The sequence below is a fragment of the Sciurus carolinensis genome, unplaced genomic scaffold (genome assembly GCF_902686445.1).
Source record: "Sciurus carolinensis unplaced genomic scaffold, mSciCar1.2, whole genome shotgun sequence".
In the NCBI taxonomy this organism is placed as follows: domain Eukaryota; kingdom Metazoa; phylum Chordata; class Mammalia; order Rodentia; family Sciuridae; genus Sciurus; species Sciurus carolinensis.
This window is the reverse complement of record NW_025920141.1, coordinates 2,968,281-2,984,135: the sequence shown is the minus strand read 5'-3', so window position 1 is coordinate 2,984,135 and position 15,855 is coordinate 2,968,281. Positions and strand designations below refer to the sequence as shown.

At 40.1% G+C, this 15,855-nt stretch overlaps 3 pseudogenes; 2 read left to right on the top strand and 1 right to left on the bottom strand.

Annotated features, from left to right (window-relative positions):
• Positions 1–528: 528 nt before the first annotated feature.
• Positions 529–878, top strand: LOC124974303 (NADH dehydrogenase [ubiquinone] 1 alpha subcomplex subunit 5-like; annotated as a pseudogene).
• A 5,087-nt stretch (positions 879–5,965) lies between these two features.
• LOC124974295 (RNA-binding protein with serine-rich domain 1-like) lies at positions 5,966–6,785 on the top strand (annotated as a pseudogene).
• A 7,150-nt stretch (positions 6,786–13,935) lies between these two features.
• LOC124974297 (nucleosome assembly protein 1-like 1) lies at positions 13,936–15,230 on the bottom strand (annotated as a pseudogene).
• Positions 15,231–15,855: the final 625 nt, after the last annotated feature.

Genomic DNA, 15,855 nt, shown 5'->3' with positions numbered 1-15,855 from the left:
GAGTCCTTCCTCAGAAGTATCAGTGCAAACCCTCATGACCACACAATACTTGCATTCTGAAAACCTGAGAAAACATGGCCTTCATGTGCCTATATGGTGTTAGTTATACAATGAAATGAAATTTGAGGCATGGACTCCCATGACGTTCTCCTGTCCAACAAGTCTTGAGACCTGCTACATGTGGAATCCTTCCAATTTTCTTAGATGCCTCAATGTATCTTCCCTACTCAACTAGTGCAAAGTACACACCTTGGTAATGGCACTAATCTCTTTACCAACTACACCCCCATTGTCATTACAAAACTCTCTTTCCTGGAAAACCTGCAAGTATTTTCAATCTTTCTACTCTCTTTTGCTCCTAAGTCCCATGTACATTGGGCTAAAGGCAGATAGAAATCCTCAGGCACATCTCAAATGCTGTACTGCCTTGAGATTCTTCACCAGATTAGTCAGTCTATGTTTTAGTTGCCTTTTACATCACTGTGACCCAGAGATCTAACAAGAACAATTAGAGGGCTGTGTGCTGTCATGGTGGGTGTGCTGACAAAGATCACTGGCCTTGTGGGGTTGGCTGTATGTGAGAATCCACATGAGAGGCTAAGAATATTGTATGCAAAGATTCTTGATGTTCTTGAGCTAATTCCTAAAAATGCAGCATGTAGAAAATATACAGAGCAGATTACAAATGAGAAACTGGGTATGGATAAAGCAGAATTAGATGTTAAAAAATCAGAAGACCAACTTCAACTTGGTCAAAGAGAAGTGTGATTCTTCAGGCTGAAAATGAACTGTGTCTGGCAAGAAAAATGCTGCAGTGAAAACCATGGAAGCCATTAGCGGAAGAGCCACCTGCCAACCAGTGGAAATGGCCAATATAATCAGTAAATGTCTTCTACAGGTTGATGGGAAACTGATGTAATTAAATGTTCTATTATTTTAAAAATGTCTCCATGTTCTTGACATGATCAAGAAAACTGACACAGGACATACTGAAGAGACTTGTGTTTATGGTATTTGGGTCTTATGAATCAGTTTTTGATTTGTAGAGTATTTGTCCAGATATTTCACATATGATAGTTCCATAAACAGAAAGGTTTGGGAAGACTTGAAAGTTAATTAGAAAAATTCCTACAAATCTTCATTTCAGAGGCCAAAATCAGAGATTTAATTCTCTTTAGTAATATCTTTAGCGTATTACATAATTTCATTTCATTATCCTGAAAAAAATGGAAATGTACCTTATTATTATTGTTTAAACAACTTTACTGGTCACCATTTCAGATGAAGTAGTAAGCATGAAAATATTTAGTTATGAGAATAATGGCAAAAGTAATTTGTGATAAAATTTTTAATTGTGGCTATGATCAAGTAAAAAGTAAAATTTAAATATATAATTCTCTAAAAACTTTCAAATAAAAAAAGAATAATTAGAGCAGGAAAAGTTTATTTAGCTCATGGTTTCAGAGGTCTCAAGTTCTTTGACCACTATAACTCAGAGACCGCGATAAAGTACCTTATCATTGTGGAAGTATAGGGAGGGGGAAATACCTCAGGATATGGCAATGAGGAACCAGAGACAAAGAGAGAGAATTCTTCTCACCACAAAGTATAAACCCCAAAGGCATACCCCCTTTCACTGACTACTTCCACACATACACTTCTTGCCTGCCGTTGACATCCAGTTAATGCATGCCAGTGGAATAATGCACTCATTAGCATAAAGCTCTCAACTCAATCATTACATCACTAAACTTTCTGGCACTGTGTTACACCTGAGGTTTGTGGGAGTACCTCATATCTAAAGTATAACTTCCTGCCACCTTTAAATAACCCTCCCAAGAAGTCTAAGGATATGGAGAATATAAACAAACCTAAGACCATTCTTCCCACAAGTAACATGAGTGGGCTATAATCCAGTTGCAAATAACATACTTACTTCAATCTCAAAACCTCACACACAACCTTTACTGACTACATTTCTACACACACTCGGTACTGACATAACATCAGCATTGCCAACAAAACTCTCTTCTAACACTCTAGGTTTTCTCTAGCCTGGGTCTCCAAGATTTTCCAACCATCTGCTAAAATACTAATTCCAAAGCCCTTTGAATCACACGACAAAGTAGGGTCACAAAAACATACATACTCTCAGCACCAATTTCTGTATTAATCAGTCATCTGTCACAGTATTGAAATATCTGAGATCAACACCATGAAAGGAGGAAAGATTACTTTGGGCTCATTGTTTGGAGGTTATAATCCAAGGCTGCTTGACCCTGTTCCCTGTGGACCTGTGACTGATTAGTAGAGTATGCTGGAGGATAACTGCACACTTCAACATGGCCAGAAATCAAAGAGAAAAAGGCACAGGTCCTAATATCCCATTCAAGAGAACAACCCCAATGACATGATTGACTTCCACTACATCCCACCTCCTAAAAGATCCCCTGACCTCCTAATGACACCATCCACTAGAGACCATGCTTTTAACTCATGAGCCTTTCCTAGAATGTGATTATCCAACCCTTAGAGGGGACTGAGATCCCCCCATTACTCCTTCTGCCATTTCACACACAAAGGGTAACCCTGCTCTGCAACCATCCCTAGGTAACAGCCAGAAGGAGAATCAGCCTAAGGAACCAGGCACAGAAAACCTCAGGTGAGTCCAGAAAGGAAGGGCAGGTTGTGGGGTCCTCTGGCAGCCACCTTCAGCTTGTAGCTCACTGATAGTTCAGCCACTCCAGGGGAATGGAGAAAATGAAGAAGGTGGCACCACCCTATAAGACAATCATCAAGCAGAAATTCACTTCCCTCAGGAAGAGAATCCTTACCCTTCAGAATATGGAAAATGTTACTTCAAAACATGACACAATGGAACAGAGATGCCAAGACAGAAACCAAAATCTTCTCTAAGTTTTGCGGTCCCTGCAGGTCCCTTCTAGATCTGAAGCCTCAGGTTTCCTCAGGGAAGGGTTGCCTGATCTCCACCAGCACACACCATCCATGACACAGATGGAAGTGGGGGAGAGGTTCTGTAGTATTTCAGCAGCCTCACAATGTAAAGCACAGTATTTTTATCCACCAGCTTACCCTCAGAGAAGTCAACAGCATCTGTAGCTGCCCAGCTGATTCTCAACTGTTGACATGGAAGAGGACATTTCCCATCTCAGCTACTGTCTAGGAAACCCCACAATTTTATGCCTGCTGCCCATCACACACATGACACCATTTAAAATTTTCTGCCTGGACCACACACATGCTGAAGAGGAAACTGCCTCCCTAAAGAGCATACACTGCTGACCTGAATCCACCTGCATGAGGAAGAATCAGAAATCAACAGACATGCAGGTTATTTGGTCCTGAAGAATGAACTAACTCACTTAGGAGCAAAGCAGTGGATCAGAATGACCAGGGTCAATGACTTCCCCAAAGGGTCTCTGATGCCCCACTCACAATACATGTAGAATCTCCAAGATATCAATGCACTGTTACCTGAATAGGTTTTCTTCACACAGATGTCTGGTCATAAAAATGGTTTCTCTCTCTCTCTCTCTCTCTCTCTCTCTCTCTCTCTCTCTCTCTCACACACACACACACACACACACACACACACACACACACACACAGGTGGTGTCCTAATAAACACTTAATAAGATATAATCCACAGGAAGGTAAGGAAGTCTTGACTTTTAGTGTATGAGGTATAGCTATCTCAAGACTAATTTCAACCTTATGATGGGATACTACTGAAAACCAAATTTAAAGGGATGAGCAGCATCAGCTACCATACCAGGTTCCTGGCAGCTCCAGACAACAAAGAAAATGTGCACAAAATTCACCTGCCTCCAAGGGTACTAAATCAAATTGCAATCTCAAATACAAAAACAAAACCACATTCACATCTCCAGACAAAAATACACATCAGAGCTTCTGAACATAACCACAACTGATATCTCCACAATAAACACACAGAAACACCACCAGTTACTACATGAATTTTTGCAAAAAAAAATACCCTATTCTTCCTAAATGTTCATGCACAGTCCTATGATTATGCATACATGTACAACATGGACTGGGCCCACACATGTACAACAAACACACTACCTATGAATACCCAATGAATACCCTTAAGGCCCAGACTGCAAAACCAAAAAGTATACAACCAGTCACCATCACCTCTTGCACTATAAAAAACAGTACCACGTGAAATTCCACAGTTCTTAAAATACATTCATTCCACAATACACAAAGACACAATTGACTTCCAAGCACACAATGTACCTCTCACATCTACCAGAGTACACATGCCAAGAGCCCCATGAGTCCAAGACACACTCAGCCACCAACAACCTAGACTTCTCAAATGCATGAGACTAACACCAGGACCACACATTCTACTAACATCACCGAAATCTTCAAGAATTATGTGCAACAATAAACACAAACACAATTCCTGAGCATCTTCTGTATACACAGATTCTAAATACACACCCACAAATCCATGAACATACACCTGATCACCTGTGTGCCTACACACAAAACATCATGTATATAAGAGGTTTGGATTGTTGTGGGGCACAGCTTAAGAACAGACCACTAAGAAGTCCAACTTTGAGAGTCTTTATTAAGCTGACTGACTCACTGTCTCACACAATGCCCCAAAAATGGCTATTGGGAGAACAGCGCCAACCATAGGATTGCAGTGGTTCTTATACCATAAATCAGTACATCAATCATAAGTGTCTGTTTCTATGATTCAAAATTTCAAACTAACATCATGAGACCTAAAATCATTAGAAGAAGGGGAAAATGAGTCAAACGACCCTATATCTAGGTACAAACTAAAGAATGGTTACTAACATCTAAACAAGTATTGTTGTCATCACCGTTCACATGGTGCATTGTTTAGGAGAAATAGGAATCAAAAAGAGAACAATTTTCCATCATATAAAAATTGTCATTTTTTCATTTTGTATTGCTAAACATGTCATGCTAAGTAACTGACGATGGGTACAGAGACAGGGTGTTCCCATAGGAGAAGCATTTCCTACATAACATGGAGTCTCAGAACAAAATGGAGTCTGTTTAGTCATTGCCCATATTCCCTGGCCTATAACTTTCCCATGGAGTCAAATCTGTCAGTCCGTCACAGGATTGTGATCCCCCAAGATGGACATGTAGGTCGTAGGCTCCCGTATCTGCAAAAAGACCTTGTGCTTGGATAAAGGACTTTCACAAAGGTAATAAAATCAGGTCTTTCAAATGAGATTGTCCTGGACTAGTTGGGAGGCTCTATATCAAATTACAAGTGTCTGTACAAGATGAGGAGATACAGATGAGAGTAAAAACACTGGAGAAAGGCTTGGAAAGAAGTGAGGGAAGCCTATGTTATGTTTCCACAAGTCAAGAACACCTGCAGCCCAGGAGCTGGAAGAGGTCAGAAGGATTCTCCCTCAGAGCCACCTGAGGGAGCAGAGACCAGACTACACCTTGATTTAGGCTTTGGGCCTCTGGAATTGTGAGGATGTAAATGTCTGTTGTTAGGAGCCACCTTGTGTGTGATCCTGTGTTATAGCATCCCCAGAAAACTAACAGAACACACAAAAATTAGTTCAAATGTCTGACAGGGCTAAATTTAATCTACGACTATAATCTAGAACTATAAAGTTCAGAAAATGAAACAGGAAAAAAGTCCTCATAACCTTGATTGAGGTAAAGAGTGATTTTTTTTGAAACAGAAAAAAAATAATGTTAACCATTAGTGAAAACCAAAATATAACAATTTTTCATAAAAATACACTACTAGGGCACAGCTGAGGAGAGCAGGAGGAGGTGGTGGCATCAGGAAGATGCTGCTCTTTAGCATAAATTGCAATCCATTAGGGATCCTTTCTCAGACTCAAGTTAGAACTGAGAGTTAAGTTAGCCATAATGCTGCACTGAGCACCTCAAGGGGAGAATGGATTTATCAGCAGTGAAAAAGAAGAGCTTGCTAGAAGTCAAAGAAATGTAAAAAGTCCAGCACCAGGGCTCACTCTCCTACCAAATGCAAGGACTGCTCTGATGAGAAGTCCAAGGATTGCTCTAAAGACAAAGGGAACATCAAGGAGTCAAGCAGAAGGACCGTGGCAGGGATAAGCCTTGGAAGAGGTTTAGTGCTTCCAGCGAAAGCAGCAGCAGTACCAGGTCTCCATGCAGTTCCACCTCCAGCTCAGGATCCAGCAGCAGCACAGGTTCAAGTTGTGTCTACAACTCCTCCTCTGCATCCAGGGACTGGTGAACTCCAGCACATCCTGCAGCTCCTGTTCCAGCAGCTCCTCCAGATCTCCCAGCCCTTCTTGGCACAGACATGGCACAGGTGGTGCTTCTGCTCCAAATCTAAAGCACCTAAAGGAGATGAAAATGAGAGGAAAGGGCAGAGCCCTTCCCCTAAATCCACCATAGTGCTTGTTGGAAGGCTCACCAGGAATGTGACCAAGGATCTTATCATGGAGATATTTTCCACCTATGGAAAAATTAAAATGATTGACATGTCTATAGAACGAATGCATCCTCATCTATCCAAAGACTATGCAGTTGTCAAGTTTGAGAATCCAGATGAAGCTGAGAAGGAACTGAAGCACCTGGATGACAAATTGGTGGCCAGGAGATCACTGCTACTGCTGTGTTGGCCCCCTGGTCTAGACCACCCCCCATCCCTGCAATTCAGCCCTACCAGGAGGATGATGCTGCCACCTCCCACTTGGCATAGGTAACCCCTGCAGATGAGGATGAGGTGATGCTTTCTAAGTTGCAGGCCCCCCATGAGCAGGCAGTCCTGCTGTCCAGACCACTACCATCACAGAAGCCTCTCCAGTTCTAACTCCTCCAGATAAATAAAGCCACCAAAACTCATTTGTACCTTATGTTCCACCCAGCTCAGTGGTGACACTTTCCTAGCTGAAGGAGGGTGGGCAGGAAAGGACCCCTTACTTGGGTAGACTTCAAAGGCAGCAGTTGAGGCCTTTCTTCTGCAGGCAGATTCTGGCTGCAGAAGTGCTGATGGTTCAGAGCTATGCCCATTGAGGTGCCCTGCAGTTTTCTGGTGAGAAAGCTCACTCATTCCCATTCCTAAGTCTGTTCAGTGGCAGAGTCAGCCAGGACCAGCAAGCTTCCAGGTGGCAGTGTGATCAATACTATTCACAGATGACCTGAGCCAGTCTGGCAAACCTGGTCACACCCTTTCTGTTGCTGTGCTATGTACAAAGGAAGGGAGACCAAGCCCCATTCCTGTTAGGTCTAACCTTTTCCCCAGTGCTTGAATTCTCTTCCAACCTCTAGGGTTGTCCTTCCACCTGTTAGTTGCTACAAATGTTTCTGTCTTTCTATGCCCTCCCACACACCCCTGCCCGACATGTCCCTTACTCTCTGAAATTGGTGAGAAATTTGTAAGTCAACTCTGCAAGGTCATGACTGCCATCATGGTGGTCCTTCAGGATACCTTGGAGACGTGTACATTGCTTTTCCTCTCTATTATTGTACAGTCAGTACTATAACATTGTTTTTGAGTTTTATAACTTTGTAGCATTTTAGATAAGGTTGGGTTTGTATTTGTTGTGTAGTGATGAAAATGTATTGAATGAACCTAGGATGAGAATGAAAAAAAAAAAAAAAAAACTACAACAAATGTAAAAGCAAGCCAGTAACTGGGAGAAACATCTCACAATACAGATACCTAACAACAAACTAATATCTACGTGTACACAGCAAACTTACCATTTTGTGGTAACAAAAAAAAATCTAATTAAAAATCAGGTAAATTATTTAAATAGACATAAATTGTGGGGTAGGGTACTGGGGATTGAACTCAGGGGCACTAGAACAAGGAACCACATGCCCAGGCCTATTTTGTATTTTATTTGGAGATAGGGTCTCACTGAGTTTCTTAGTGCCTGGATTTTGCTGAGGTTGGCTTTGAACTCATGATACTCCTGCCTCAGCCTCCTGAGCTGCTGGGATTATAGGCATATGCCACCATGCCCAACTAAATAGACATAAACATTTTAAAAGTTGATATATGAATAATAATTAAGTTCATAAAAACACACCTAAATCAATAAGGAAATGCAAATGAATAGCCTAGTATGATATGTCCACATATGATACTTATTAAAATAGATCAAATTTAAAATACTTGATAGTAAAACCTCATGGGAATAAAATGGAGGGACTAGGACTCTCATACTCTGCTGCCAGAATAAAATGGTACAACTACTTTGGAAAACAGGTCAGCAATTTCTCTAAAAAATAAGCATGGAACTACCATATTATTCACTATCCTACTCCTAGATATTTCCCCAGGAGAAATGAAAGCATGCATTCATACAAAGACGGGTATCTGGGTAATTATAACAGAGAATTAGAAGCCACTTTTGTTAAAAGCACTGACTCAACTCAGGCCTTTCAATGTCTAAAGAGTAACTGCAAGTAGGCTAAAGCTTGCCATCTCTGCTTCCAATTCGCATTTTATCATCTTAAACTTTGGGCCAGGTCCCTGTTCCTTTTGTATAAAAGCTAATTAGTCATCCAGGAGTAGAATGCAAGGCTTATTAGCCCTAAATTTAGCTAACCTATGTTGTCCCACTTCAAGACTGAGGACACCCAGATAAGAGTAAGGTATTTCTGAGATTTTCAGGGACATTCAACTGCCAGCTTTTATAACCTCCTGTTCCAGATGCCTTGAGTGACTCCTACATGTCTTCTGTCACTGCCCTAAAACTGCAGTCAATTTGGGTCCTAGGAACAGCAGAGCCTCAGAGACAGATCATTCCACTAAATGGGAAAAATTACCCTCCATGGGAACTGAGGCTGCCACCCTAAACTGGAGCAAATATCCCATGTGTACTGATTGCTCCCCTTATCTGATAAGGACTTCTCCAGAGCCACCTCATAGAACCAGTTCAGAGATAATGAGCAACCAGAACATAGCCTGACGAGATGAAATACTTCACCAGCTATGAAAAACCCCATTAAAATCCCCAACACTTAACTTTTCTGCCTTTTCTTTAAAACCTTGAGGTTTCTGTCAATGCCTTGAAGCAGATCTTTGGTCACTGTATCCTTACACCTGTTCTTGCTGGTGTGGAAACACTGATTAAAACTCCTTTCCAGTCCTTCACCATTGCTTGTCTCTCTGATTGGCATATTGGGACAGGTGGCCATGGTCATCGAGGTGCCATGACCACAAGCACTGCTGCATCCCATCCACTGGATGCTTCTCAGTTATCTCAGACACCCTGAAATCTGAGTACTGACATATGACCTATGACGCAGCCTGAGCATCTGTCAAAAACTGAGCAGCAGCTTGCATTTCTCTATGACTGGAAGCACCTTAGAAGCAACCTCTTCACACTCCAGTCTGAAGAAGGAAGGGCACCCTCTCTTGCCTCAAACATCCCCATCTCAGGAGTAAAGAGATGGCTCCTTCATTCTCTAGCTGGAGTAGGAGACTCCTGAGGAAAGACGGGCAGGCCCAAGTCTGTCCCCCAGAGGAGGTGCCACCTGAGTCCACCCTCTTTTCCCCCTTCATACCTATGGAGAAAACAGCATGGTGAGAACAAGTGAGGCTGGACATGGTCACTGGAGATTTTCTTCTCATCCAGCTCCCTGCCATCCCCTGTTGAGGACAGACCCAAAAATACAAAGCCAGCTATTTGAACAGGGACCACATTTCCAGAAATAGGTGCTACTGTAATTTGTAACAAAGCAACAGAGACTGAATGGCTTAAATAGCAGTTCATTGTCTTACAGATCCAGAAGCTGGAAATCTGATGCCCAGCCGCTTTGGCTTCTCCTGAGGTCTCTCTCCATGACTTGTAGGTGCTGTCTTCTCCCTGTGTGCTCACGTGGTGGTCTCTCTATGAGTGTCCATGTCCTAATCTCCTCTTCTTAAAAAGACACCAGCCAGATTGGATTAGACCCCACCTGCAGAGCTTCAGCTTACCTCTTCAAAGGGCCTGTCTCCAAATACCATTACATTCTGGGGCACTGGAGGATAAGATTACAACATGTGGATTTGAGGAGACACAGAGCAGGTGGGCCAGCTGTGGCAAACCTTTAGATATTGTTATAATCATTCAAGGACAAAATCACAGTTTAGAGACACTAACAGCCATTGTTTCAAAGCATGTTTCTTTTATACTCATCAAAAATAAAAGTCATTCATAATTTATCAATTCATCTGATGGGTCCAATGTTATTACAAGAGTCCTTAAATTAAGAAGAGATGGGATCACAGGTCTCTGAGGAATTGATTCCCAGAAAGCTTCACCAAAGGGCAGATACAGCCACACTGGGTGCCCAAGGAAGGCACGGGTACCAGAGATTGGCACTGGCTTGTGGATTCCATAGGACTCTTGCCCTCTGGACCCTTCCTAAACCAGTGGGTCCTGACACTTGTGAATCTCTGTGATCCCTCCCTGTTCTGGGGATCTTCCTGGGAAGTAACTGCCTTTTTCCCACAGGGCTGCAAGCTCCTGGTGGCAGAGTGCCTGTCACTTCTTCAGCTTGCACCTTTGTCTCCATGATGGTTCAGAGAGTTTTCCAATCCTGTCCCAATGAGAGAATGCTTTAAAAACACCTTAAATGTGTTTTTATAGTACAATCATGCTGTTACGCTTCATCCCAAAATGTAAAGCTCCATCACTGTGTTTTCTCTTTGTTCTGTAGAAGCCACAAATGCACACAGTTGGTGAGGGTGACTGCTCTGTGGCTTTTTGTTTCTTGTACTGTCTTGGGTTTGGGGATCAGGGTAATGCTGTCCATGAGGAGGTGAGATGGAATGTGATTCCTCTTATCCAATTTTTCTGGAAGAGACAGAGTGAAACTGATGTTATTTCTTCTTGAAATATTTGGTAGAATTGACATTGAAACTATTGGGGATTGGTGATTTTTTTCCCTCATGAGTTGTAATTGCCAAGTCAATTTCTTTGATGGTTGTAGAACATTTTCAGTTCTCTTTGTTCATCTTCAAAAAGAGATTTATAAATATGAGGCTTTTGGGGAATGGTCCATTTCACCATGTTGTTATTTGTGTGGGTAGAGTTGTTTTAGCATTTCATCCTTATCCTTTTCAGGTCTCCCTGGCTTAGGGGGAGAGCTGCTGTTTCAGTCAGCTTTTTCACTGCTATAAAAAAAGACCTGAAAAGAACAATTTTCTGAGAGGGACAAAATATAAACCTCAAAGTCGCACCTTCCAGTGACCCACCTCCTTCATCTACACCCTACCTGGCTACAGTAAACACCAAGTTAATCCCTATCAGGGGATTAATCTACTATCAGGGGATTACATTAAAACTCTCATAACCCAAACTTCACCTCTAAACCTTCACTGTCTCACACATGAATTTTGTAGGACTCCTCATATCTCCACCATGACAACTTACATTTCACATTATTAGTAAATTATACCTTCTTTCTGGTATATTTTTTCTGTCTTTCTAGCGATTATTATTATATTATTAATATTATTATATTATTAATATATTGATATTTTAAAAGAACTACCTTTTAGTGTCATTGATCTTTCTCTGCTCTTTTCAATTTCATTGCTCTGCTCTTATCTGTTTGTTCTGCTTTCACTGGGTTTAAATTTTTGGTCTTCATTGTCCATTGTCTTAAAGTGAATACCTTTAATTTACTTATCTTTTTTATCTTTTTTTAATTAACTGAGTTATCATTTTTGAGTTATCTTTTTATTATCTAATTATCCTTTCTGTAATGTGGGCATTTAAGTGCTATAAATTTCCTTCTAAATGCTTATTTCATCTGTAACTCAGAGTTTGATATTTTGTTTAGTTCAAAATATTTTCGAAATTTTCATAACATTTCTCTAAGACCCATGGACTATTAGAACTGAACTGGTTAATGTGTTCAAGGAATTCAATATTATCTTTCTCTTGGTGATTTCTACACTAATGTCAGGCCATATAAAATGTTTTATGTGATTTCCATTCTTTTATATCTGCTAAAATTTGATCTAAGACCTAAGATGTGATCTGTCCTGGTTCATATGGCAAGAAAGTGTACCCTTGGCATTGGGTAGAGGTTCTATGAATGTCCATTCTGTGCACTTGACTTCTGTCTTCTGTTCTCTGCCCTTGATGATTCTCTATCAGTTTGATTGATGATGTAGAGAACAGCGTTCAAATCTCCATTTCCTCCCGTGGGTCACCAAGTTCGCCTTTAAGTTCTGTCAATTTTTTCTTCCCAATTTCAAGCTCTGACACTGCACTTTTAAGATTATTGCATCTTCTCATAAAATGACACTTACATTACTTCTTTCTTGTTGGTGGTGTTCTTTGCTCTGAAGTCCACTTTCTGTAACATTCATTTTCTTTTCATTAGTGTTTGCATGCTGTATTTTTCCATTCTTTTACTTTTTTTAAATTAATTCCAAGTTTTATTAAGGATTTCAAATTACATATTTCAAATTTCTAGAATGGAATAGAACCACTTTGGAACCGAAGAAATGGCATAAATGAACACTGACATTCCCTGAAACTCCAATAGAGAAAATGGTTCCTGTGCAAACCACATCCATTATTTAGCAAGATGAAATATTACTATCTTTTCACTTTGGCATAGCTGTTTCCTAAAGGAATAAAACAAAGATAGTGATTTTTGTTGCTTCTTTCAAATCATTAAAAATGGGATTCTATCTTAAGTTCAGAAAAAGCTTGTGATTAGATTATGGTTACATAAAAAAATCAGAATATCTAATCAAAGCAATCAAAATCATTTGGAAAATAAAGAGGTAAAACTATTATAATTGATTAAGGATTTCCAGTAGTTAGTTAAAATTCTCAGGAAAAGGCATGGATAGTTCTGTACAACTGTAAAATGTCTTCACATTTAACACCTTAATACTAAATTTTCAAAAAGAAAACTATCACTTCTAAAAGTGAAATCAATGTAACTTTATTAACAGCAGGAACTTGAGATCTTCCTCTAATTACAATTCATTTAGATCACCCTCACTGTCAGACAAAAGTTCACCCCCCCCAAATTAACAGTAATAAGCCTGAGGTATTTTAAATGTGGCTCTAGAGTCTCAAATTTATTCGCATTCCCCTTCCCCAAATGGTTTTATTACCACTTTAGTCCCATGATCTCTATCATATTTATTACAGTGTGGTCAACTCATAGACCTGGAAAAAACAATCCTTCAACCTACTGAAATAGTTTCCACATCCCATCAATTTTCACTAAAATAGGGGCCATGCATACATCTGAAAGTGTTTTCTGGCCAGATCCAAAATAGAAGTATTCCCGCTTTGTTTTCCAGTTTACTTAATGAATCCTGCTGTGAAAAAAAATGCTGAATATCACACTTGTGGTACAAAATAGGCCCAAATTTTTAACTTTTAACGAGGCCAAGAAACAGATCATGAAATTTAACTTAATATGACTTAACACATCTGTGAGGTAGTTTAGTAAACAGTACTACCCATCTTAATACACAGTAAACAGAAGCATGGGTAAATGACAGACTTAAGCAGTAAGAATTAGAATAAACCATATTGGCTTAGGGCTTTGGTTCTAACCCAAAGAAATGAAATTTAACTTTTTTGCTTTTTAAAACTATATCACATCATTTAAGAATTTGACCCCCCACCCCCAATACACATGCTTGCTTACTACCTTTTCCAACGTTGGCATCCTTTCCTTCAATAATACGGTAGGTAAACCCTTAATTCAAGTTAAGCCTCTGGATCTAACCTGAATTAGTACAAAATTAAGACATTATCTTGTGAGAACTAAAATTATATTTGACATTTTTATTTTAGGCTGCAAAAACAAAAACAAGCAAACAAACAACAAAAACTTGAAATAGGCTCAGCAAATGATGCAAATTCATCCTTTCCAGGAAAGCAGAAGATAGACCATCCTGCTTCACTGCTGCTTGCACTCTGCTGGGTTTTGATCCTTCTTTGAGTCATAGTCTGGGTCATTTTCCTCATCTCCTTCTTCTTCCCCTTCCTCATCTGCTTCTTCACCTTCATCATCATCATCATCATCATCATCATCATCATCATCTTCAATAGCTTCTCCAGTGAAGTATAACACTTATCTTGGGATTATATGCTCCCATAAAAAGTGACCAATTTCAAAGTCTTCAGCAAGAATAGCTTCAGCATCATCATCCAGATCTCCACTGTTAGGAACTTCAGGAGGGGCAAAAAAATTAAAGAAAGAATCATTGTTTTGGTTACAGTATGAACTGTCCCATGTCCCTTGTGTTTCTGCTTCTTCTTAATAGTTTTCAAAGTGATATTCTTTCCTTTTTTCCAATCTATCTGGCATCCTGTACAGCCCATAATTTCTGGTCCATCAAAAGAAAAGGGATCAGAATCATCTGGTTCTGACCTCATCCTATATGTCTTTGTCAACACTTCATTTGTGAAATATTCATTGGGTTCAAAGTGAAATTCTAAGATAAAACTCATAGGTTGGCCAGCATCTGAGAATTTCACTTTAATATCTTTCAAGTGATTCAGAATAGGTTCATCATGTTCCTGAACCATGTCACTGAGCAAGTCAGCATTCTTAAAAACAGTCAATCAAAATTCAGGAATTCCTTTAGGGTCTTCTTTTCCTTCATCTTTTTTCTCATCTTCTATCTTGGCCTTTTCTTTCAGCTCCTCCGAAATTTCCTCTTCTTCATCTGGTTTCCATTCACATTCTTCTTCTGTAGGTTCATAAATTGCATTAATGATCTCAAATCTCTTATCAAATAGAGGCTGATAGAGAACAGCATACTTCCTTTCAAGATCATGAACTTCCTCGTAGAATTTGGCTTCTATCTGTGCACATTTAACTTGAAGGTTTTTGAGAGGATTCACTCGTCTTTTAACTACCCTAGGCAAGCTTTCAATGTATCCTGTTGGTGTTTCTACCAGACCATCAAGTCTTTCTTGAAGAGCTGCAAGAATCTGAGGATTTTGCATCATCTGAACAGTCAGCTGACGTGCTTTAATTTTTGTTTCTTCACCAGTTTCTTCTTCTTCTACTTCTTCAACATCATCCAAATCTTGATCAAGTTCAGACTGTTTTTTGTTGTCAATGTCTGCCATGTTGTAAGAACTTCAAATATCGGCAGCTAGTACGGGGAGCCAGGCGGCCGGAGCTGCACAGGCAGAGACTCGGGAGGCAGCGGAGACTGGAGGAGCAGGAGGCGGCGCCGAGAGCAGATGGCGCTAAAAAAGACCCAAGAGCCCGCTGGTCGCACTCATATACAATTAGCGTCAGCACTTAGGGCCAGCTCCGCCGCCCTCCCCCTGGCCTCGGCGTCTCCTCCCATTCTTTTATTTTTAACCTATGTATATCATTACATTTGAAGGGACTTCTTCTACAGTGTATAAAATTGTTCTTTTTAAAGGTAATTCTGACACTCTTTGTACATAGATACTCTGTGTATATGTAGAAATAAATTTTACTGTTACTATTGTAAAGCAACAATATATAGTTTTGTGGAGTTTTTGTGTTTTGACCTTTGGGCAGGGTTAATTGTTTTTAATTTATTTTTATTGGTGTATTATAATTATACAGAATAGTGAATTGCTGTGTATCTATGCATGCACATAACAGTGTCTCCCCTTTCCATCCCTCCCTCCTGCTCCCTTTCCTCTACTGTCCTGGTCCCCCTTCTATAGTCTTTAAAAGAAATCTGTCAGTCTGTATTTTAATTAATGTGCTTAGACCACTTACATTTAATCAAATCACTGATATATTTGGATTTAGCTACATTAGTATTTGTTTCCCATTTGTGCCATCTGTTTCTGGTTTCTCTATGTCTCTTTTCTCCCTTTA